General features: G+C 41.6%; 1 non-coding gene across 1 annotated transcript; it reads right to left on the reverse strand.

The window, feature by feature from the left end:
- Nucleotides 1–24,914: 24,914 nt before the first annotated feature.
- Nucleotides 24,915–24,987, reverse strand: trnat-ugu (transfer RNA threonine (anticodon UGU)). The gene has a single exon. It is a non-coding gene; the product is annotated as a tRNA-Thr (tRNA).
- Nucleotides 24,988–25,220: the final 233 nt, after the last annotated feature.

Here is a 25,220-nt window from a genome sequence, read left to right on the forward strand (position 1 = left end):
CGCCTTCTGACGCATCGATAACTTGCTTGTAGAAGTCGTCCGTTTCTTTCTTCAGTTTTAAAAGACTCTCTGTCTCGATGGAAATCACTGCCAGTGAACAATAAGAATAAGAATAAGAATAAGAACAACTTTATTTATCCCGAAGGAAATTGTTGTGCTAGAGTTTCAAGTAAAACATAACAATAATAAATAATAATAGGAAATTGTATAAACGGTAAAAAAAAAAAAAAGTAAAAAAATAAATAAATAAAAAATTTAAAAAATGAATAAATAAAAAGACATTCGTCCTTAATCGGTCCTGTTCCGACAGTATGTTTTGAGTCTTTTTGGTGCCGAGAATGAGCGCTCCGCCGATTACTGTCGTAGCCGGAACGGTGATCAGCGGCCGGAGCAACTTTGTCGACTCAGGAATAGTTTGAATGAGATCCCTCAGGGCCAAAAAGTTGAGAAGCTGCCCAGGAGATTTAAATTCATCTCTCACTGTTTGCGAGCTCTGCAGCCTGCTATATAGCCACTAACAACACTGTGCATCACTCATTCAAATTCAAAATCTGAGATTAATAAGTCTATCTGGCATTCTTTTCACCTCCAGAACAGTCCTCACAAACTCCTCCTTTAAGATTACTCTTACTCCATTTCTCTTCCTGTCACTACCATGATAGTACAACTTAAAACCTGCTCCTAAGCTTCCGGCCTTATTACCTTACCACCTGGTCTTCTGGACACACTGAAAATCTACCTTCGTCCTCTGCACCATGTCAACCAACTCTCTACTTTTTCCCGTCATTATCCCAATATTTAAAGTCCCTACTCTCAGTCCCAGAGTCTTGCCTTTCCTCTTCTCTCTGCTTCTAAACAAGCCTACCTCCTCTCCTTCTCAACCCACAGCAGCCCAATTTACACTGGTACCCTGTAGGTTATCTGCACCAATGGCAGTCTTTGTTACTCCAATCCCCGACCGAGCCAGTATGAGATTTTTAGGCTTGAATTGTATATTTGGTTTTGGCACAAATTATAAGCCAGATGCTCTTCCTGATGCAACCCCTGAGGCATGCTATTTGATAAAAAAAGAAATTATGCAAAAGTAAATATTTGGGAATATAAGGGCCGTTGCCGTCTGACCCTGTTGTTCTGCACTACAAGTGATTGCACCAGTGGAGCCGGGTCTTCCAAGTAAAACGCACATGACCCTCTGTCAAAAGTTCTGCCTGCCTGGAGGCATTATGGGCACCACAGTGATTCAGCTTGCAACACGCTGGCTGGATTTCGTCTGGAAGTTGCAAACTCAGAATTACTGGACCACATGATGAGTCCATAGACTATATATCCAGCTCTATTCATACATCAAAACTGATACATTTATACAACACATTAAAACGGTCATGTATTTCCAGATCTCTTGTCTGGCAAAAGACAATACATCTTTCAATTTGATTCTATAAAGACGAGGTTTTAGCAGCTGTTGTGATTTTTTTTGTTAAATTCAATTTTGTTTTGTTTTTTTATCGTGATCGACATTAGTCTAGTCTGTCAGCTCATTTACTTAATTCATTCAAGTCTTGATAGATAATGCACTTTTCTCATTATAATAAAAGAGATAGCTGGAGACCGCTGAACCCAAGTAAGGGCAGAAAAGCTGTAGCCATGAATACTAAACACAGCGATGCGCATATTGCGTTTGTTTTTGTCAACATCAGATGATCAGGGTGGAGGCGCAGCCTTTAACACATGTATCTCACAGTGGGAGATTGTGATGGACATGGGGGGAAACAAGTGGGGAAGGAGACAGATTTTGTGTGTATGTGTGTGTATGTGCGTGTGTGTGTGTGTGTGTGCGTGCGTGTTCTGCGACATCTAAAAAAGGGTGTTTTATTATTGTACGAAAGCAAAACCCATCTTTGTTGTTCTTTTAATGGAGCAATTTGCTAAAGAGTCATCAATAACAGCTAAAAACACAAAACTAGATTAATCATGACAGGAAGTGACACGTCGGCAATGATTGATGATGAGGCGGATGCATCTGGTTGTCTTGTCATGATGAAGACGACGAGGCTGTGCTTTGTTTACTCCTCACCATCTTCAATTTGACACAGAAACCTGTAATTTGAGCTGTTTGGGTGAGTAATGGGTGCGACCATGTGGAACACTGACTGAACGATGATGCTCTCTTCACTCGATAATATATATTTTTTTGTTTTTGATTTCAGTATTGAAAGATTTAAAGATTCAAACAATTTTGCAGCTGTCATATATACTGCAATGAAATTTGGAGCTCTCAATTATTAAGTAAATTAAAAAGGCAGAGCACAACAATAGCAGCTTTAACTATTAGTTAAAAATGTAAGACAAAAAAAATATAAGACAAAAATAGAAGAAAACTTGTTAAAAGAATAAATAGATAAATAGATAAAAATATACAAAAAAAAAAAAAACAATAGATATGTAGCTATGTGCATCGGAGTCACATAGGGTTATTGCACAGTACATTATTTTATGTTCAAGTGTTCAGAGTTTTGTGAAATTTGCTGAAATTACAGCTCCGGGTTTAAAAACTGTTTTTTACTTTGTGTTTGCTTCGATAGCTTTGAATTTGTATTCATTTATGTATTTATTGGAGACAGGTCGCTAATTTTTGACATTTGGTTGTGAATGCGATTTCATTTCCATATATAGAAGCTCAAACTTTCAATTACAGTTTTATTTAATTCACATTCATAAGTATGAATTAATGAAAATAAATAGTTGTTGGTGCTTATTATCAGGAAGGGAAAATGGTAAAAGGCACATATATATTATCATTAAGTGATGTTTTTGGCTTTTAGCTGAAAGGAACATTTAAATACCATGGGTCTGATCACAGCAGTTTACTAGAGTACTGCATTACTGAACTAATGAATATATAATTAAGAAAATATAAACAGCCCAGACCATTACTCCCCCACCCCACCACCCTCGTAACCACTAGAAATAAATTAATTATGAGGAAGCTTATTAACATTTTGGGTTTGTGCCACTTGCTGCTGGTCTATATCAAGAAATTGGCATTCCAAGTGGTTATACATTCTGAATTTGAACCTGAAATTGAAAATTATCTCCAGAGTAAGGAGTCGTCTGAGAGGTTCAACCACCAAAAATTGTAAAACAATTTGAATATATCAATTTGTTGATGCTCTTGAAGTGGGAGAGTACCATTTTGAAGGTTGGCATGGGGGTTAATACTATGAAAGAAACCGTCTCCATCTGTTATCGTGGATGGGGTCTGCTCGGCATTGACGCGTCTCACAGCTGGGACTTAATTATGGGATAGTGGAATGACAGCCTCATCAGCTTGTGCACCTGAGACAATGGAGGGTTGGTTACGGGAGCTGAATCGTCGTCAACGCGACCGATGATGCCGATGCAGCTGAATTGCATTTGTGAGAAACGACATAGACATCTGGATAGACAAAGTCAAATAGTCGACGTCGCTCAAGAAGATACGGGGGTTTCGGTTTTTTATTTTGCTCAAGGTCAAAAAACGCAAGCTCAACCAGTGGATCGGATCCAACATCAGGCAGCTTGGATCGCAAAACCGAAAATGGATGAAGCTTTGATTCCCCCAAAGTCCAGTTATTTTGGCAGACTAAACCCCAATCTATTTCAATTTATTTGACACATGTAAGATATGTTTCGGTGTGTTTGATTTTTTAAAGTTAAATACGGCCCAGCTGTACCGCTTCTGTGGTTCGATGAATCCATTCTCCGCTGACCAGCTGTTGAACGCTAATTCTGCAGATTTGCCAGAGGATGCCGATCCAACGCTCGAGCAAGTGTTAGTATTGGATTTACATCGAGTCATTTCAGAGAGGCGTGTGTTTGCCCGCGCAGGTTTTGTAGAGAATCAAATCATGAAGTGATTACACTGTAACTTGCTCCTCCAGTTTGATTCATAAGTTTGGGGAACCAATCTCCGTTGTCGTACGGCAGACAGCCGGTTGCAACAAGGAAGTGACGGAGAGAAAACAACATGTTCAGTCCAGATAGAGAAATTTAATGTTCCGAGTCATTTTGCAGAGCATTGTGAGACAGCTGGGTAGAAATGATTCCTGACAGTGATTCAACTTCTGTTGACTGCAGCACTCCCAGAGGACCGCCATCATCCTGCTATTCCTCTGATAAGCAAAAACACCACAAGCACGAGCAGTCAATCACACGCTGCAGAGCCACATTTGCTCAGCAAAGTCCTCGTGAAACAGCCAACAGAGGACTGTTTCACTCGGCTTATTTCCCGTATGGACATCTAGCTTGGACGGAGCTCGTAGCGGGTGGTAATTGAAAGCAAACATTTAATACGTAAGGCAACGTCAATGTGGTTAAGAGTAATAAAGGAACAAATTCAAGGGGAGCAGTAGTACGAAATACTTGCACGTATTGGTGTTGTTTTACATAACTATTTGAATATGTGTACTTCAAATATTAGCTCAATCGCTGGTTCTGTTCCAACTTCTTCTCACTCCTGGTGCGCCAACAGCGTCATGAATGGAGAATTTTCCCAGAGTCACATACACGATACATCAGACACCCCTGAACCTGGAGTGTCACGTCTACATCAACATGGGTTTCAATATCTAAACCTAACAGAAATAAAAGCAGTTTGCATTACATCTCTCTGTTTGGAATGAGAAATTGCATTCCTCCGCTGACGCTGCACCCGAGAATAGACGCCACTCTAGGTTCGTTGAAAATTGACCTGCCATATTTGCAGAAAAATGACAGGAAAGCCCTTTCAGCCCTTTGAAACAAAAATCTGTGTTTTCAAAAGATATTATGGAGGTCACCGGTTTGATTCCCTTCTCTTGCTGTCTGGATGCAAAAGTGTACTCAGGAAAGACACTGAAACCATCCGTGCTTTTCCCGTGTCCTCCATTACTGCAGAATCATAAAACAACTCCGGAGCAGCACAAAGGGTCATTCTAATGCAAACAAAGTTTCCAGCGGCAGCTCAATCCAATTCTCACACCGCTCTCCTCTCATCTGATTATATAATCCCAATCCCGGCAGCGGCAGCGGCTCATTTGTAGTAAGGACGCTCTTCACCAGGGGAACCCTCACACCGCGTCGTGTTCAATTTAGACAAATATATGCGGCGTGTCTGACAAGTCGCATATCGTCCGACCGAGATGGACGGTGCGCGTGTTTAATTGGAAGAGGAGCTTGTTATGTCCTCCCCCGGCTCTCCGGGATGAAATTGTATTTGGACCACCCGTGTCAAATCAATGAATTAATCTCTGCTCACCCGTGCACGCATTTTAACCAAAATTTACATTTATTGCATGAATGCAAACTGCGTATTCTGTTTACTTTTCCATATTTGTGCGTTTGTTTTGCAACGCAGCAATGCTTTCAAGCGCTCCCCTCCCCCCCCCCGGGTTTGCCTTGAACTGCTTTTGTTTCTTCAGAGGGGAACATTCAGATTCTCGACACACAGCGCCGGCCCCGGCACCCCCAGCAGTAATGAACGTCGTGCCCACGCATGACTCTGCACCGCACGAGATTCTTCCAAGTCACTTTCAAAATTAACTTTCCCACGCACTTTCTGCATTGAGTCCGAGGTGGTCTGTCACTTCTGAAATGTTAGTCAGTTTCAACCGGGGGTGTATTTTGCGAAAGGTAAAGAATTGCAGATTTGGTTTCCTTCACCGCCTTCATTAGGAAGTTCATGTTTACAGTCATGGCACACATATTTTGTTTTACACCAAAGCCTAAAAATGTATTTATCATTGTTATTTTTTACCTGCTTCGGTCCTGTCAGCTGTTATGGCCATTTTAGCAGGAACCCTGCTTTGGAGGACTAATAGAAAAAGATATGCTATAGTGTTTGTCTCATACACAGAATGTTGCTAAAAAAAGCACAAATCACTGTTAATTTGTTAAACATCCCAATTAAAAATGCATATTTTAACCCAGGGGCATCGCCATGCATGCTCTGTTGATGACATATACAGGTTCCTCATGTTAAATTTGACTTCGATCAGCACACTATGGTATATATGGTAATAATGCCAGATTGCGCTGCTTTTGGGTTCAATTCCCAGTCCAAGGGAAACAAAGGGACTGATGCTAATGTACACAGCTTTCCAAAGGACAAGAAGAGAAAAAAGGAGTGGAAAGTTGCTTTTGGACATACACAACTTCCTGAGAAGCCAAACTCGGCTGCTGAAAAAGGTCATGAGTGCTGTGAGTTATAAGCAGATACTGAGGCAAAACGCAGCGCTTACAGTTTTCTTTCACAAGCATGCAAAACGTCCTCAGGAAATGTGTGAAGCCCACTGGCAGAAATGCCCCAGGCAGGGGACACTGGACGTTCTCCTGCAAGGATGCCAATAGCCTGCTACTGCAGAAGTAGCATCTTTGTTAGCATAGCAACACCGTTGTCTTACACACACCAGCGACTTTTGTTGAGTCTCGCCTCTTCTCGTCTTTTTTTGGCCTTCATTTTAAAGCTCATTTGGACTTCTGTCGTCAGCGTTATCCTCCTCGCTCACATCTCAAATGGGAAGGCTTGCATAGATGACATGTATTTGCACTGTCGGGTAAAATGAACGGGACATGGCACAGTGCAACATCGTGATGTCACTGCCTGGACAGCATTGGGGTGTAAATGACAAAGGCGACTTACAATGAAAAGGTTTTTTTTGCGACTGTATACAAACTAAGATGTGCTGAAAGGTTTTATCATAATTTTTATGCGGCTAGTGTAAATATTTATGAAATAGGACAATAACGTCTTATGAGCCGGGGATCCCTTTTTGTGAATGGAGTTAAGTGAATGACGATTTTGGACTTTTAAATAAAGGTGAAGGGAGGAAATCAGACTGCCGCCGTTGTTTCCCAGGAGAAATTTGAAATAGCCTGTTTTTTTTTTTTTGCTTGTTTGGGAGAGATACACGGTTGCAGTGGTAAGAATGTGACGTTATTATTGTTGGGGTTTATTCATCATGTTTAATGTTTTGAAAGTGGGCCTGAACCACTTTCACACATATCAATAAGCGTATGGAAATATGACTGAGAAAATGATCTGATTACTTTTTTTAATTTGTATTTGCAGTTTAAGCAAAGTTGCAGGTGACCGTGGGGAGACCAGCTATGCTGTCTGATTTAGAAATTGAGAAAAAGACAGGAGGAAGAGCTGGAAGGACCAGAGATGAAGATATTGACGTACTCTTTCAGAGTGACCAGGATGAATAGGATCTGTTATGAGTCCATCGGAGGGACAGCACATGTTCGATGTTCTAGAGTTAAGTCCGAATTCAGTGGTTTGGGACTCGGACAGAGGAGGGATAGTGAAGATCTGAGTGGAAGAGTGCTGAGATTGGAACTGCAAGGTAGGAGGTCGACCAAAGAGAATATTTATGGATGGAGCGAAAAATGGCATGAAGTTTGTTGGTGTGAGAGAAGGAGGAGCAGAGGGTGAGGTGGAAGAAGATGATTCCCTATGGCAACCCCTAAAAAGAGCAGCTGGAAAAAAAAAAGTGCAGTATAAGCATTGTCTCCTGAAGGAAATTAATTCTGACGGGTGTTATATCATGAGAGGAGCCGTATGGTGGCGCAGAGGTAAGCTCCTTGGTTTCGATTCCAACAGGATTCAGAATGTACTCCTCCCGTCTGCATAAGCTGTACAATTTCCTTCCACAGTCCAAGATTCAGTGGGTTCATTCGAGCCCCTAAACTGTCCAGACAATTGAACCAGAGTGTGAATGGTTGTAAGTCTCGATATGTGGCTTTACCATCGACTGCTGACCCGTCCAGGGTGAAACCCACCTCCCGCCTGATGACTGCTGGAATAGGTGCGATAAGTGGGGCGATAGATAGTGAATGAATGAATAGGCTCCAGTGTGCCTGCAGGCATTCCCTGGTTCTGCAGCTTCACAGAACAAAGATTGTTCTATTTCAAGCGTTTAAATTTTTTCGAGTGATCTGGGGTCAAGACCTTTTCTCACCCCAGAGGCCTGATGGCCGAGGCAGGAGGAGATTATCCACAAAACTAAAAGAGAAGGAGGGACTTTCTCCATCATGTTTATCTCTCGTTGATTCAAACCGCAGCCACAGGGGATTCTAACTTCCCGTTTTCTTTCATTGTAACACAACGAGGAGTTGTGAATGACATTTTCCTACAAAAAGAATCACTGGTACACTTGAAACGGAGATGCACTCCTTTCTGCGCTTCAGTTCCAAACCTAATCCTTCAAGGTCAAACTCTGAAAGCGTCTTAGTTGTTCTCACAAGGGGATGTTTTAACCCAGGAATGAAAGTATGAGATGAATAAACAGTGTAAAATATGATAAGCAAATGCTTGGTGTCAATCAACTACCATTAAACTACATTTTGTGAACTTTTCACCGAGAAAATAAGCCTTGGAATTAATTTTCAATCATCAATTTCAGGGTCTGACAAATGAAATAAATATAATTGAGAATCAAATCTACAAAAAATTCCAGCGCTCACTCAGTTCTTTGTGATGAAAAAAAATTGTAAAAGTTTAATAAAGACGTCTTGAAGAGAACCAGCTTCAATCATTCCAACTTTTTTGGACTTTAATCATATGGCATGTTAGGTGGCGACCCACATCTTTTTTTTTTTTTTTTAATTCTAATGTTTATTTTGGCTTTTTAGGTGCTTGACGGAATATAGCGGCACAATGGCAACAAAACCGTTAAAAATGCACTTTGAAGAAACCCGTACATATGCGGGTCTGATAATGAAGGCGTGATGAATAACTAATACACACTGGAACAGCACAGCTCACCTCCCGAGGGGGCGAAGCTGTGAGAAGAATGTTGCAGTTTTCTCACAGTTCAAGCCCTCGTTCATCCAGAATAGTGCAAGAAAAGGGAAAAGTTGAATTTTTCAGTGGGGGTCTGAAAGTGTCTGCACCCAGTTCCCAGGGCTTAGCGGCCTATATTTAGTTCACACCAAAAACGGTGATCATGCACATTTCATGGTGATGCTGGGTAAAAAGAGAATAAAAAAAACAATTTGTAAACGCTGGATGGAGGCATGCACGAGTCCAACTGAGTGAAAGGCACGGGGGGTGGAATATCGATGCTTGGTGATGGCAGAGCTCCATGGAGACGCCCCCGGGGACACGACCGAATGTTGATTTCATTTCTTTTCTCAGCGTCGTTAAAAAACGGCACCCCGTGCACAGGTGCCTGCACACCAGGTGACAGTGCCAGAATGCGCTCACAGTGTAGGTTTGGTAAGATGGAGCGCAGGGAGGTTTGAAAACCCAAAGAAGGCAAGCTGACATTTTAAATCAAGCATAATAAAGCAGCCATAAACACAATTCTGGACAAGTAAAGTCACATTTTGTCTAGATGGCGGCAAAGCACAACGTGGTTGTCTCATGAGACGCTCTCTTCTAAATAATTGACAGAAACCCAAAATTCGCCCTTTCGCAAACGTTTGCCTTTAACTGTTTAACTCCTCACTCTGAGTGTACAGTACTTTGGACTTACCTGCACTAATCTCCCACTGTGCAATAATTGTATATTGATATATTAATAGTGCAATAACCTGGAATATTTAATGAATATAATTGTATAGACTTTGGAGATACTTTACAAACCTTTATTTCTGTTTTTCCACATTGATCCTTATATTTCTCACCTGTACCCTGTGCGCAGGAGCCGCCGCAATAAAGACCAATTTCCCTCTCGGGGATCAATAAAGTACTCTGATTCTAATCAATTCTGATAAACCTGGGGCGGAAACCTCGGACAAACCCGAGCTCAATGCAGGCAGTCTTCTGCCTCGACCGGCTCGGGTTGAAAGAGAGAGCGCTAGCAAGATGAGATATATTAATATGAGGAGCAATGCTAACAGTTATGTGGTAACAGCTGACAGAATACAAAAACAGCTTAAGTATTCATAAAAAGAGGCTGGCCTAATCCTAACAATTAGGAACATTTCTTTGTTTGTTTGGTTGGATGGTTTCCGGTAGAAGAGAGCTGTTAAGATTTTGACCCTGCGGAGCTGATGCTCTGAAATAGTTTGAGCTTAAACAAGTGTGTGTTGTGAGTGTGTGTTGTAGAATCAATATAGAGCTCATTGGTAACGATCCGTCACCGTGTCCGTTGGCGCTCAGTGCAGATTTGAAAATCCTTTTGAGTGATGGCCACCGATAAGACTTTGTTTGTGTTCCCGAACTCTGCTAGACAATGTTTTCCGTGGGCTGACTGCCGTCGCGGGGGGATTGGACGAACCCCGCCCCATTAATCTTCCCCTCCCCACGAAATATTGATAATATACCGATTCATGTTCGATCGAAGGCATATTGAAGGCAGACCTCGGGGAGAGATGGTTGATGTTTGCGTCGTCATCAAGGCGAGCAGCAGCTGTCAGATAATGTCGGTGTCGCAGCAACATGGCTTACTCTGCTGAGGGACATCCCATAATGCACTTCTCTCATGTCCCCACTCTTCCTCTTCACCCATGTCCCTTCATCGGTGCATAATGGCAACCTAATGTTTCACTGGCTGTCCACCATGTCTTTCATAAATATTAAAGCTAATAATGTACCATTTGAGTTATAGTAATCCCTCGCTATAACGCGGTTTACTTTTCACGGTTTCGCTACTTCACGGATTTGCATGGTGCATTGTGTTCTGCATTCTGATTGGCTAAAAAGTCACTCCGCTTCTTCTCTACCTGTGCGTCAATAACGTTGCAGTTTAATATGCACACGTACGTAAAACAGCTTGCCAAATTTACATTACGTACGTGCAAATTCTCTTGCAATTTCGAGTTTCTCTAAAACCCATAGTATTGACAAAACACTCTGAACCGACAAAAGCACCTGCGGCAGGGCCCAAAAGGCATGCGGAAGATGCTATCTATCGCAGATAAAGTTAAACTTCTGGACATGCTAAGGGAAGGTAAAAGCTATGCGGGTGTAGGTCGGCATTACGGAATTAATGAATCTTCCGTTCGTTCCATAAAGAAGGAAGAAAAAGACATAAGGACGACGGCAGCAATAAGTTTTGCAGCAGCAATAAGGTCGCGGTGGGCGGTGCTAATCTCTGCAATTTGAAGCCTTCTGTTCACATTGATGATTAAAATTATTATTTGACAGTACAGTACAGAAGTTATTTGTTGAAGAAAAAAATGTTTCTAAAGTACAGTACTTTTATTTGTGAAACGAATGATAAAGCCTGTAAAATGGTGTGTTCTTTCTTTTCAATATATAATAGAGTATTTAATTATATAATTGAAAAATTAAGGCATGGGCTTCTAGATATTATTCCATAGAGCGTGGTCCAGATTATTAAAAGAGTCACGCGACAACTTTTAGGGTTTTGTCACGATAGTAATAAAATCTGACTTGACTTGACTTGATTTTAACATTCACTTGATTTATCAAAGGTTTGCGATCAGCGCTACTAGAGCAGCATATGGCTCTTCTGGTGACAGCATATGGCTCCCAGACAATTTTGAGTTGAAAAAAAAAAAATTAGTTTGGAACTGATTTTAGAATACTTGTGATATTTCTTCATTATACTGTGTCATTTTAAAGTAAACAGAAATTAGTTTTGAAGATAATTTTCACGGGTCAACGGTCGGTCGGGTCGGGAACCATTGGCCTCCGAGCACGTCCGGGTCGTTGTAAACCTGAAGAAATTAATTTTATCAGATCGCCAACTAGTTTATCCGCGTCAACCCTCATAACGGAATAGATGTCGAAAAGAAATAAAGACGATGATTACCGTGCATTCCAGGCTGCGTGGACGGAGGAATTGCATTGGATCTGCGGTATGTCTAATATGCTATGGTAAAATTGCATCGATGAAACGGTCAAATATAAAGCGGCACTTTGAACAAATCCATGCAGCGGCAGAGGTCGCATTAAAAGTAAGACGTATTTAATTTATTATACGTTAAAAATACTATATGGCTCTCCATGAAATATATTTAGAAATATTTGGCTTTTATGGCTCTCCCAGTCAAAATGGTTCCCGACCTCTGTGCCAGAGCGTCACACTGATGGTTGTGTAAGGTGCAGGTTGTCAAGCCAGTTCCTTTCTTTGGACGAGGTGGAACAATGTGCAGCCATAATAAATAGCCCAGGCTGTTGGCTCTGTTTTAAGCGAGAAACACAGAAGAATAACTGTTTTTTTTTGCTTGATTACCGGAGCCAAAAAATGGATATGCAAATTCTCACTGTAACCCAAAGTAAGACATCTTCCTTTCCAATTTTCTTGTTTCTTTTTTTTTTTTTTTTTTTTTTTTTTTTTCAAATTTATAATGGTATATTCTTTCTTGGGGTCTCTACCTGTGTTTTCTTTTCTCCCTGCAGCCTCACAGGACTTGAATTGACAGGCATGTCCCCCCCTTCAATCCATGTTGCGGTTGAGAGTGCATTTGAGGACCCAGTTCACACGGCTGCCATCAGTTTCTTTCTTGGATTGTTTGTTTTGCTCCAATCATAATGAGTGTACTCAAGAATGAAGTGTTTGGCTCAGTGTCTCACTGAGATTCTGCAAGCATTGTGAATGTATAAAACTATAAATGGTGTGTTGGATAAGTATATCCAGCTAAGGGTTACCGCACAAAGAACTCCCATTTATGGCAAGTTGTGTGAGAAGTTTTTAAGTCCTTTTAAGGCATTTTTTCCCATGCTCAGCAGATTCAGCTGGGTATTGGTTTTTGTTGGGTTTTTCTTTTGTTTATTTTCTTTTTGAAAATATATATTACTTTGCTGCAGCTCATTTGCCTTATCTGCAAGTCTGAAGTGCTGTCTGAGGACCCCCCAGTCTGAGTGGGCTTGCTCACTTCAGTGTGTAAGTCCAAGAGCCTGGACAAAAGACAAGCAATAAATTGATTGTGAGTATATTATTACAGATAAAATGGTTTGGGATGCAATCAAAAGAGACTGTCAGAAAAAGAGAATTACAAAACCCAGATATCCCATTTACAAGATAGTCGATGCTCCCTGTGGCTAACTGCTATCTTTTTAGTTGCATATGATCATTTATTTTGCTCCTGTTTGATTTTTTAACATACATTATATCCCTAAGGTTATATTAAATGGATTTTCTGTCCGATCAGATATGACATGAGGGAGAAAATAAAAAAAATTGGAAATTATAACTATAAAAACACTTTTGTCCAAATTAATTTGTATTACTTTACAGAGAAATTGGCTATACAACATTGTGACAATTTAAATTTAAATAAATCAGTAACAAAATACATTTTGTTTTATATAAAAATAGAAATAATATATTTTTTTTGCAACTCAGAAAAAGTGAGCAGTCAGTAAGAATGGCACCGGAGCATTGAGCCCCTGAGGGTACAAGAATTAAATACAGACCCTGCTTCCTGCTGTCAACTCTACAAGGCCTCCTGGTTCCTGTGAGCTCCTTTACAGTTAATTAGAGGTGTAGGACTGGAGATCCACGCTGGCAGGCGTCACAGTGAGGACCCGAAGGAGCCGGTTGACAAGAGCAAGGAGACCTGAGCATGATGGGATGTGGCTCAGGGTGGGCAATTTCAGATCTCATTCTTATTATCACTTAATAATGCAGCCTCAGGGCGGCACTGGCCCGTGTGTCCCCAAGCCCGCTTTCGGGGGGGGGCACGGAGCAGTGTCTCCTGAGCCGGTCCCAAGCCTGGATAAATGCAGAGGGTTGCGTCAGGAAGGACATTCGGCGTAAAACTTTTGCCAAAACCAAACGTGTGAGTCAACCATAACCATATCATACCGGATTGGTCTTGCCTTACAGCAAGAAGGTCCCTGGTTTGATTCCAACTGGGGGCATTTCTGAGAGGAGCTTGCATGAGCTTGCATGTTGTCTGCATAGGTTTTTATAGATATTGTATATACCCATACCTGCATATACACACACGTGCGTATATATCCTTTCACAATAAAGCTGCTGTTTTCCCTGCAATTTTAAAGCATTTAAAATCAATTAAAAATTAATCAAAAAATTAATCAAAATCTTAATCGATGAACTGCGCCTTAATTTTTTCCTCTGCTCATACTTTCCCCTCAATCCTGAACAACAAATTAATAAAAAAATTGAAAAGCAAAAAAGCATGAGCATCACAACTCCCTCCCCGGGAATTCTGCAGACAGCCTCAGTGTGTGTCAGCGTGAAAAGGCCGGACGTGTCTAAATGAAACATTTAGGTGATCGATCGGTAGATTATACACACTGTGCATGATGACTCCGGGCTCTGTCTGACTAATGGTGAATGCAGAAGGGCGCTGGTACTGGGCCGCGGCCATCGAACCCAGCCAGCTGAAGCACGCTGTTTATCTCTGGTGTTTAAATTAAATAGCGAGTATTGAAAATGACGTTTACCATCTAGCAATCTGTTACTCAATATATCTATATTCAATTTCCCTTGTGCAGGCTTTAGCTAAAAATTAGCCAATTTGCTTTGACAGTATCTGGATATAATTCCAATCTTAAAAATCCACTCATCAACACCAACAGATGTTCCATTTGTTTTCGACAAAGTCGGCCTAGAGTTTCGGGGCCGTATATCTCCAAGGGCTGCTTCCGCTCTTGGCACATTTGCGGCACGGTAAGTACACATCTTGACGCTACGTGGGTGTAAAGCTCGGTTTTCCCCCGACACACTTCAGTGTGAGGTGCAGATAACACCCATCCGGTGGCGGTGGCGCGTGCGGGAGCCACACGTGCACCAGCAACCCTATGACCGACTGCACCGGATTTTCACTGGTGACTTAACACAAGAGCGTGCCTGAATGACCAATTCCTGACTTTGGCCCGAGAGTTGGTTGCTGTCCGAGTCACGCTGCAAAAAAAAATTTTGAGCTGAAAATTAAAGCTGAAATTGTGATCGGACCCATAACATCTCACTGAAGATTACAGTGGAACCTTGACTTAAAAGTGTATTTGAGATACGAGCCATTGTCGGTGAATGTTTGTCTTCGTGAAACGCTCTGAGATCTGAGTTTGGAGCGAGCAGGATGAGCGTTTGACTGACTCACTGACTTTTACTGACGTTAAAAACAGTCAGACATGCCGCCCATCAATAGGTAGCCTGGCAAAAATCATAAAATACTGAGCAAGTTGTGCGTGTTGTCGACTTGTACATCAAGAGATGAAGACATTTTTGGTGCAAAACCATGATCACGTCATCTGTGAGAGGGAACAACACATTCACGGCAGGAACGTCAACGGATGAGGAATTGAAAGAGCCATTCAAAGATGTTTGGGAACAGTTTTATCATTTTAAAAAGTGGACAGGTATTCACTCCACCGTTATCCTAAGTTAGACAATAAAGTGTAGCGCAATGTCTGTGTATAAACACATTGTGGCATTAAGTGTGTAGTGAGCGGAGTACCAAATGAAAAAAATAACCGAACCTCCTCCATCTCCGCCACCATCTTTTTCTGATCTTCCAAGTAAATCAATAAAACCAGTTTCTTTCTTTAAATTATCTTTCATTATGTTTTATTATTTTCTATATGTTATTTGTTATTTATAAGGTACATTTTTCTTACTTGGAAGATGTCACGAAAAAAGGGGGATCTGGATCGTATTTATAACGTTTCAGTACATTTTAATGGGGAAATTTAATTTGACCTATGGGTGAATTGAGTTACGAGCTCGGTCACAGAAGGAATTAAGTTTGCAATTCAGGATTCGGCTGTATGTGCCTCTTGCAGTCCCACTATGTGCTACTTGGGTTACTGCCCGGCCATACTGCGGACAAACTGCGACGTTTGAATATTGCTTTATTTAATTGTGATCTGTTAATTCCTCCTCTGTCCCCCCACTTCCGCTTGGAATTAGGTGAGAGGCGGGGCTTCACTCTGAACAGTCACATGTCAATCGCATAGGCCAAATATGTGGATTTATCCATTCATACTTCCTTATCTTACCACAAGTTTCAGACAATGCGACTATACATGTAGTATTTACTTTAAGTGTAAACCACCAAAATTAAGCTGTCAATCACTTGAAATGTGAAGTGTTTGTGACCCCGAGGGTCTCAGGTCTCACCACTGGGCTCGCCTTTGAAAATACTTGACGTTTCAGAGAAAAGTAAGCCTGCCAATTAAAATCCAGTTTCAGCGAGTTCTGAGAGCCCGTCGTGCACTTTGATCAGAGTGTGTGAAAACACCCGCTCCGCACAGACGTCCTGCAACTCGGTGATTTTCAAACTTTTAACCATAAGCAACAAGCGGGGAAACGCATTTTTTCCCCAGAGGGTAACTTTAAAAAAAAAAAAAACACTCTCCTCGGACTTGACGGCGCTCTAAATTTGACGTCCGCGCTCCAAATCAATAACACAACATCTCCAATATGAAAGGGATTCTGATCCGTGGGTGCAAACCATCCCTCAGCGTGCAATCAAGACCATTATCCCTTATTCAGAAATAATATAAAAAAGAAAAAGTTATTTCTCTGTTCTTTACAAGTCCACTTTAGTGTAATCTGTACCCACTGCTGAACATCATGTACCACAGAAATGAATGTATTCGATATCTTTGTGTAAAGAATCAATAATGTCGCTCCCCCTGCTGTAATATATATGAAAAGCGTGCCTTTTAAATACACTACACAACACAACACCACACACAATAAAAATACATAGATGGATAATCACTCCGACTCTGAGAAATGGCATTTTCGTCCTCTAATCCCCTCACAAAGAGACGAGTCGTGGTGCCGTGGCGCCCGGACGGAATCCTGTCCACTCCTCAGCCCTTTTTTGACATTTTGCCGCTCATTAGGACGCCACAGCGCCTGGTTTGACCCGCAATATGTTTCCTTTTTATTTATGTACTCAGCAGCTTCAGGTCTGGGGGCACGCGGGGGTCCCGACTGCAGCTCACCCGCCTGCGTTACTTATTAATGTAGGAGTGTTCTTAAGCCCGGTCAAACCCTAATCCCCTTAACTGTGACAGAAGGTTTTCCAAAGAGGAAGTGACAGGCCACTAATCCGTCGAGCGATGGTACACAGCGGCTGTGAGGGTGGGTTTAAATGCTTGTAATTAATATGGTGCGCCAATCTTGGCTAATTTGGTACAATTTAGCGTGAGGCACAAATACAAAACGTGTCGTTCAGAAACGAGGCATGGCTCACTTTGGTCCCTTAATCCGACAAATGCGGGGCCTCCGCTGACAGCGGGGCGTCTGCTTAGGAGGTGAATTATCAGACCGCCGGTCAGGAGCAGAGCGTTTGCCGAGCTTTCTCTCGCTAAAAACGTCCGCCGGTTAAGAGACTCCAAAAAAACACAGAGGCTCGACACGTTCCCACTCGACACGCGCACGTATCCCTGCTGAGTTGGTTAACAGGTCCTCCTCCGTATGCCAGCGGATTAATGCTCATTTAACGCATCTCATAGAGCAGGATTATGAAACCAGGGAAGGGTTGGAAGGCGACGGGAACGGCCGTGACTTTGGTCGCGGACAATGAAGGCACAATCGTGAAGTCGAGTGCGAGTGTGACGCTTTTACTTCTCTTGCGCTCGTCTGAATTGATTTGATTAGTCTCCTCCCAGGAGATGGAAACGGAGCAGCTGGTATCTCACATACAGAAAATAAGAAATTAAGGGAAGAGGACAATAGCAACACACTCTAACCCACCAGGGGACGCTGAATTAGCAAAAAGCGGAGGAGTTCGCTCACAGACCCCACTTCCCAACGAACAAGTGGGGCAATTATTTGGGGGCCCCAGAGCAGAAGAGGGGCCTCCAAGGGCCAACCACTTCCAGTCACTACAGCAGTCACAGTGTGGAGAGTGAACAGTCACTGCAAAAGGCATTGATCCTTCTGGCAAGTTCATAATTATAGTCTTACTTTGATATCAACGTGACGCTAATCTGCAATAACAATGTTTATTTTCATATTCATTTTTATTATCAGATTATTTATCATACAATGGTGTGATGAATAGTCCTTGAGGGGACCCCCACTCAATTTTCCCCCCGATGGCCACATAAGACCCTAGAATCACTTCTGTGAATCCACTAGTGTTATTTGGAATCCCCTTCATTTTCCCCATAGGAATTAATCATTAAACCGTTAATCATACAAATGGTCAGTTTTATATCCAACAAGTTTTAATGAAAATGTTATTTATGCTCAATAACATCCAATTGGTTGTGTTAGCTGCTCCCGCAAAAACCCGAGCTAGCATCTTAGCCGCTGGCATTATTCCTGTGCATTTTGACCACCGCGCTTTTAACTATTATATTTTGTGCATGGAGCTTTGCTTCTCCGAGCTGAGTTTGACACAAGTTGTCTCTCCAAATGATTCAAGGTTCTTTTTTGTGAGTCTGCGATGATTTATGAGCTTCACTTTTAAAATAAAGATTGAATCACAGCCTTCAACACGCCTGATTATCCTCCTCACTGACTGAATTTGTCTGGTTTCGATAAAAGTCTTGATGAAAACCTCAGCGTGAGTTGGCTTCGGGGCTGCGCTGCCTCTTGCGTGCTTGTTAAATGAGCTGCAAAAATGCAGGAGCAAGGAGGAGGATTGCAATAGTTTTATACAAAGTAGCCACACATTCTGCATAATGCATCATTTAGTGGCCGTAATAGAAATAAATGGAGCGCAATTGCCGGGTCCAGATCTTTCCCTGCCGTCGACTGAATTTCGAACTGAACTCAACCACCCGCTGTCTTATTTTGCCCCATCCCTGCCGCCCTAACAGGCTGATGTCCAATCGAAAATATTTCAACAGGTTTGACTGTTTAAAAATGAGGTTTGAAAATAACACATGACTGTAACTGTGAGAGAAAAAAATCAAAAATTTACCAGAGCCAAATGATTTTGCATCGTGTTTTGCTGGAAACGGTAGCCTGGGAGCTGCGATAAAGATGAACCGCCTGTCGGTTAAAGAGTCGGAGTCTGGCGGGGTGGAGAGTCGTGACCTTCACGTTTTACTGGACACATTTTATGGTTACTTTTAAAGATATTTCTCTGCGGAATAAGTTCAAGATCAGCACAGAACTGAATCCCCTGCTTCTCTTAAAAACACAAGCTATAAAACCTGGACAACTATCGCAGGTTTAATTGCAAAAGTAGCCTTGTATAAAACTTTTTTTTACCTTGTTTGTATTTATGCTGTTGAAATACACAGGTCAGTACATTTAAACAGCCTTCTCCTGAAAATTTGCAGCTTCCAGGAGAAATTCAGGCTTACTGGGCCCTGCCTAAAGAGCTGTTGATGTGGATCAATACAGAAATAACTTGTATTGAAAACAACTTGAAGGGTATGATATAAAAGCCTAACAATCAATTCAAACTAAAAAAAGGAAAATGGGTAAAAGGAATGTGTGTGTGTTTTAGTTTTTCTCAGATCAAAATTTTTGAGCTGCTCTGGACCAGCAATTTTTTTTTTGCTCTAACTAAATTAATAAATATACAAATTTTTTGAGGCATATGATACAAAAATAGCATATTTTCCTGGAACTGTTTCATCCAGCTATTAACATATGCATATTAGCTTTTAACAGTGTATCTGTCCATATATGTGTATTTCAGAATTAATTTGATTGAATAAAACTTGGTTACGCCCTAGCCTTGGAGAGCCAACATAAAACCAGATGTGATTGGTATTTAATACATCCATCATTATGAAAGTCTGGAAATGTAGGTGCAGAATACAATTTTAAAGAATAAAGGGGAAGGTTGGTTACTGCTCAAATCAACGAAAGAAATAAAACACCAAGGACGCATGAGGAGCACAAGTAGAAATCCAATACCCAGGTGTCTGCATGCAGAATAGAGGGAAACAATCTCAGCGCTACCTGAAACGGGAGGAGAAACATAAGCACCTCAGAGTCAGCAACCCCAATACCCAGACAGTATCGGGCTTCGCGTGACCCGCGCGGCATCGGCCTTCGTGCGAAACGGACACAGCGTCGACCTCAGCTATGCACACGATACCGGCCTTAGCGACACACACACAGTGTCGGCCTTCGCGTCACACGCACACACAGTATTTCACCTTTTAAACCACACAGTCTGAAGGACGCAGCGTTTCCCTTGGCATATTGCGTGTCTGCAGTTGACCGCCAGTTCATTGGCTTCAGGCGTTCTGATTGACAACACAGAACACCTACATGGCAATTCGAACCGCACAGATGGGTGGCGGTCCTGCCGCAGGATTGAAAAAAACAAAAATGTCATTATTGGCCGACCAGCTAGACTTCAATCTCATTACATTACATTACAGTCATTTGGCAGACGCTTTTATCCAAAGTGACTTACAAAAAGTACAATTCAGTCACCGAAGATCCGAAGTACCAGTAGTCAGAAGTCAGAAGTGACCACTCTACCAAATAGCCATCTCAGAAACATATACATAAATACATTCATTTCATCCCTTTTTTTGTTTGCTTTTTATCCGGATGGGGGGAGTTGGAGGCTAAGTGCAATTAGTGGGGTAGTGTTTGGTAGAGAGGTATGTTTTCAGCTCACAGCCAAGGATGGGCAGCGGCCCCGCTGTTCTGACCTTCTCCGGGAGATCGTTCGACCACTGAGGACCCAAGACCGAGAAGAACCGAGAACGGTTTGATCGGCAGCCGGGGGCTCCGAGCGATGGGGTGGATGGTTGGCCAGAGGTGGCGGATCGGAGGGGATAGGGACATGTGGCTGGACCATATCCTGGAGATAAGACAGGGCTGTCCCATTCACCGCCCGCTAAGCAAGCACCACGGACTTGAACTTGATGCGGGCGGCGACCGGTAAACCAGTGTAGGGACATAGGGAGGGGAGTTGTGTGGGAGAATTTGGGACGGTTGAACACCAGGCGGGCTGCCGCTTTCTGAATAAGCTCTAGAGGCCTGATGGTCACCGCCAGGGCACCTGCAAGGACGGAGTTGCGGTAGTCCAGACGAGAGATGACTAGAACCCGAATGAGTATCTGCGCTGTATCCTTCGTGAGGAATAAGCGAATCTTCCTGATGTTGTAGAGGAGGAATCTGCAGGAATGTGCGACTGCTGCAACGTTCTCCAAATTAACTTGTTTTTCTTGACTTAATAAACAGGAAGGAGCCTCAACAGTCAAAAGTTCCAATTCAACAGCAAAAGGTCCGGATCGTTGCTACACAGACGTTCAGTTGAAGTTTCACATACCATCCGTTTGGGGGGGGTTCCTTATCTCTTGCAGACGGAGGGAGTGTGGAGGAGGTTGGGGGGTCCCTTGTATACTTGTATATTTATCAGACCGGGCGCCATCGGCCTCTATTCAATTTCCATACACAAAATAAGGCTGAAAATCCAACCCCAAATATAATTATGCCACAATCCACTGTTATTAAAACCTGGAGAGCACATTATGTTGAAGGATAAAAAACAAACAAACATCAAAACGTCCTTTTAATAATAGGTTTATTACAAAGCTATTATTCTTTCACTGCATCGGTTTTGTGACCATTCTCTTGTCGTGTGTGATTAACGCAGCTTCAAAGTTGCGGATGATTACCATTTTTAAAAAAAGGAGGAGGAGAAATTGGATTACTCGGCTGTATATGATGAGCTGGCTGGATTATGTCACTAAGCAGATATCAGATGACTTCCCAGCAGTGATTCTCCTAGCAGAGCGGCCCGTCAGCGTCGATGTCATCAGGAATTCAGCCGGCGCCTCCCAAAAGCTTAACCCAATCATTTTCATTCACCAAGAGTCCTGTTACACCCTTGCTTCTTGAAAGTCTGTCCTACTTTTTTTTCTGATTTTTAATCCACATTTTATTGAGTTTCTTTTAGTATTCGTTCGGTTTCCAAAATAGCTCAGGACCCTGGTTGAGGAGGAAAGTTGCGTTTCTCTTCACCGCGTCCCCGATCACAGTTTTACTAACTTATATGTGAATGAGAGGGCACTTCGCCGTCGAGCAGAAGCGACAAGATTATGGGCTGGATTAAAAAAGGGCAGATGAATTGGCTTTCTCTCTTTCTTTCTCTCTCCAAGTCGGGCTGAAAGGCTGACTGAAGGTTCACAAAAAACATTTGGAAATTATATCCTCAACATTTACCCAAGAAAAAGGGATGAGTGGTTTGTGTTCTCTTTTTGTACTAGTTTTTAACAATTCTGACCGTTAAATATATCTGATTATTAAAGTGTTATTTTCTTGTTATTCTGTCCCCTCCACATTTTTTTTTTTGGGGGGGGGAGTTATTTGGGTTGTGGTTCAGGTTAGGGTTAAAGATAGGGTTACGCTTGGTGTTTGGATTTGGGTTACCAACGTCCCGATCTTGTGTCTTGGTGTTCCATAGTCTTTGCAAAATAAAATAAAATAAAATAAAATAAAATAAAATAAAATAAAATAAAATAAAATAAAATAAAATAAAATTATTATGTCCACTTTCCACAACAAGATTTGAAGACAGCTCATCATGACCTGGATGGCTGAATCCCTTCATGGACACACACCTGACACTCAATTTAAAGAAAATAAATTGAAATACCGTTTTGTTTTTTTTCTTTCTCGTCAACTGAATGAAAGTACGAACAAACCTGACCCTGTTTTACAATGAAACTATCGAAGCAAGTCTGGTTTATATATCATTTAAGTTGTTTTATAAATAAAATTTTGACTTTTTTCTACCTTTCGATGTTATTATAAGGAGTTGCACGACCATAGCCACTAGGGGCGCCGAAACCAACGCAAACACCTAACAGAGAGCGATGCACTGGATTAGTAACAGCGCGCCAAATAAGGGCATCACTGTCAAATGGGAAAGTGACAGAATAACCTTTCAACCACAACAATTCCAGCACCTTTACTGAAAATGTAGTTTCAAACAAGAAGCCTTCTCTTCATTAAAGGTTGTGGATAATAAATGTTTTGTTTTTTGGGGAGGCATGCTGTCTTCAGCAGAATTGACCTGATACCAAGCTGACACCTGTCATGCCCTCCATTTCTGGCTGGTGAGAAAGTGTTTATCCGTGGGTGACAGCTCGTGACTGACCGCAAGAGCCTCTGCATCCCTGCAATCAATCAGGGGGGGTGTTTCCATTTTGTTGTCATGGGGGAAATCAGAAAAAGAAAAAAAAATCATTTAAAATCCGGAGGAAGGCGAAGAGAGTCAGCAGAAATCTAAAGGCAGGAGCTCGGTCACACATCTTTCCAGGGAGTGTATGTGTTATTACTCTGTAATACGTCAGCTCTGTAACACCAAGCTGGACACATCTACCGCTAGACGTCCATATTTCACTGATATGATCGATCGCGGATGCACCTGAGCATGACACCTCGTTATGTAATAAATCAGAAGAGGTGCAAACTGGAAGGTGTGTTTAAATTGACATTGTGTGTATGTGATGTGCTCATGCATATACATATAATTGTACTGCTTCTCTCTATGTCCATATATATATATGTGTGTGTATATGTTTTATGTGTGTGTGTGTGTGTGTGTGTGTGTGTGTGTGTGTGTGTGGGTGTGTGTGTGTGGGTGGGTGGGTGTGTGTGCACAGTAAACATTAAACTGAGATAGGAAGAACCACATTCCCACAAACCAGGATGACACACAGACACAAATCACATATACAGTATCTGTCGATGCATTATATTATATTATATAATATTATATTATATTATATTATATTATATTATATTATATTATATTATATTATATTATATTATATTATATTATATTATATTATATTATATCATATTGTGTGCTGTTATTTTCCATATTAAATAGTATTATGATATATGATTTAATATCCAGCTTGGAGTGCATCAGCCCTGGTTGCCTGTGATTTTACGGCTCTTAATTAAAAACCCTGATGAAGAAAATTAGATTTACTTTTTTTTTTTTTTTTTCCCACTGCTTGAACCAGAACGTCGAGCTCTATCAAATCAGGGGGGGTGAATTTGTTCCATGGCTGCAGCTGCCTTCTGGACTCAACCAGACAAACCATTTCATCTGAGCGGCTAGCAGCAATAAAACACCCACAAAGCCACCCTGGAAAAAGAAACACATTTGTTCTTTCAATTTAATAATTCATACCCGCACGTTACTTCTTACACACACTTGGTTTGTTTCGGGGGCCGTGATGGAGCCTTTTTGAGGGGGCCCGTGTTTCATCTCTCAACCAAGCAGAAAAAAAATAAAAAATAAAAATCACAGAGTCGCTTGATGATAAATGGGCAGAGGCTTTCTGGGTGAACGGCTGCTTCCAGGCTCACAGCTGAAGGTCTTCCTCCCACCTTCAATATGGATGAATTACTCAGCAGAGTGGGAGTATTATTAAACTGCAAACACAGAGTATTACGCTCAGGACACAAATTACTCATTGGAGAACAAGAATCACCTCAATGATTTCCCATCAGGCTATTATCTATTTGACATTTTTATTATTTAGTTTCTTCATTATGCCAGGCAGCAGCAACACCTCCTATTTGCTTCTGTATTACAAGTATTTCAAAGCTGGTTTAAAAAAAAAAAAAAGAATAAAGAAAGAACAGAAATTTAACAAACTTCATCAATCTTTGTATTAAATGTATTTAAATTTCATCTCAGAAAAAATTGAGTTCATTATATGTTAATATGTTACATATCTACACACACACACACACACACACACACACACACACATGTTTAAATATATATATATATATGTATGTGTGTGTGTGTGTATAAAACGAATATTTATATATATGCACTTCCACCTCACAGCAAGAAGGTCCCTGGTTTTATTCTGACAGTTGACCTTTCTGTTTGGAGTTGTGAGAAACTGCATGGAAGACAAGTTATGTGTCACATTCAGTTTTTTCATATAGCACAACATTGGGGAAATTCAGCCCGTTAGGGATCAACCCTGAGCAGCCTGGGGTTTATTGTTTACAGTTTTGGTCAACAACACTTTGCCAGACGAGGAGGAGCACGGGAACAGAACCAGGAGCGCCTGTACCACGCCTAAAATGATTAGGCCCCAGTGAGAATTGAACTCACGACCCCTGGTTTACAAGACCAGTGCTCTAACCCCTGAGCTATGAGGCCACACATAGGAAAATCACTCCAACAATAACTCGTCAACGCTCCTGTAACCCCCAGTGCAGGATAAGCACCACAGAGAACTATGAATGAATGAATCAATGAATAGCATGTCTAAGGACAAGTCAAAGATAGATAGACTATAAAAGGTGTCAAACCTCACAGGCTCTCCTGATGTCAAAGCAGAAAATACATGTCACCTCTGCCAGATCTAAATATGCCTGCCAAGTTCACTGAGC

This window comes from Fistularia commersonii, chromosome 33, assembly GCF_037954325.1.
Source record: "Fistularia commersonii isolate RoL2024-O1a breed Wild chromosome 33, RoL_Fcom_v1.0, whole genome shotgun sequence".
Classification (NCBI taxonomy): Eukaryota; Metazoa; Chordata; class Actinopteri; order Syngnathiformes; family Fistulariidae; genus Fistularia; species Fistularia commersonii.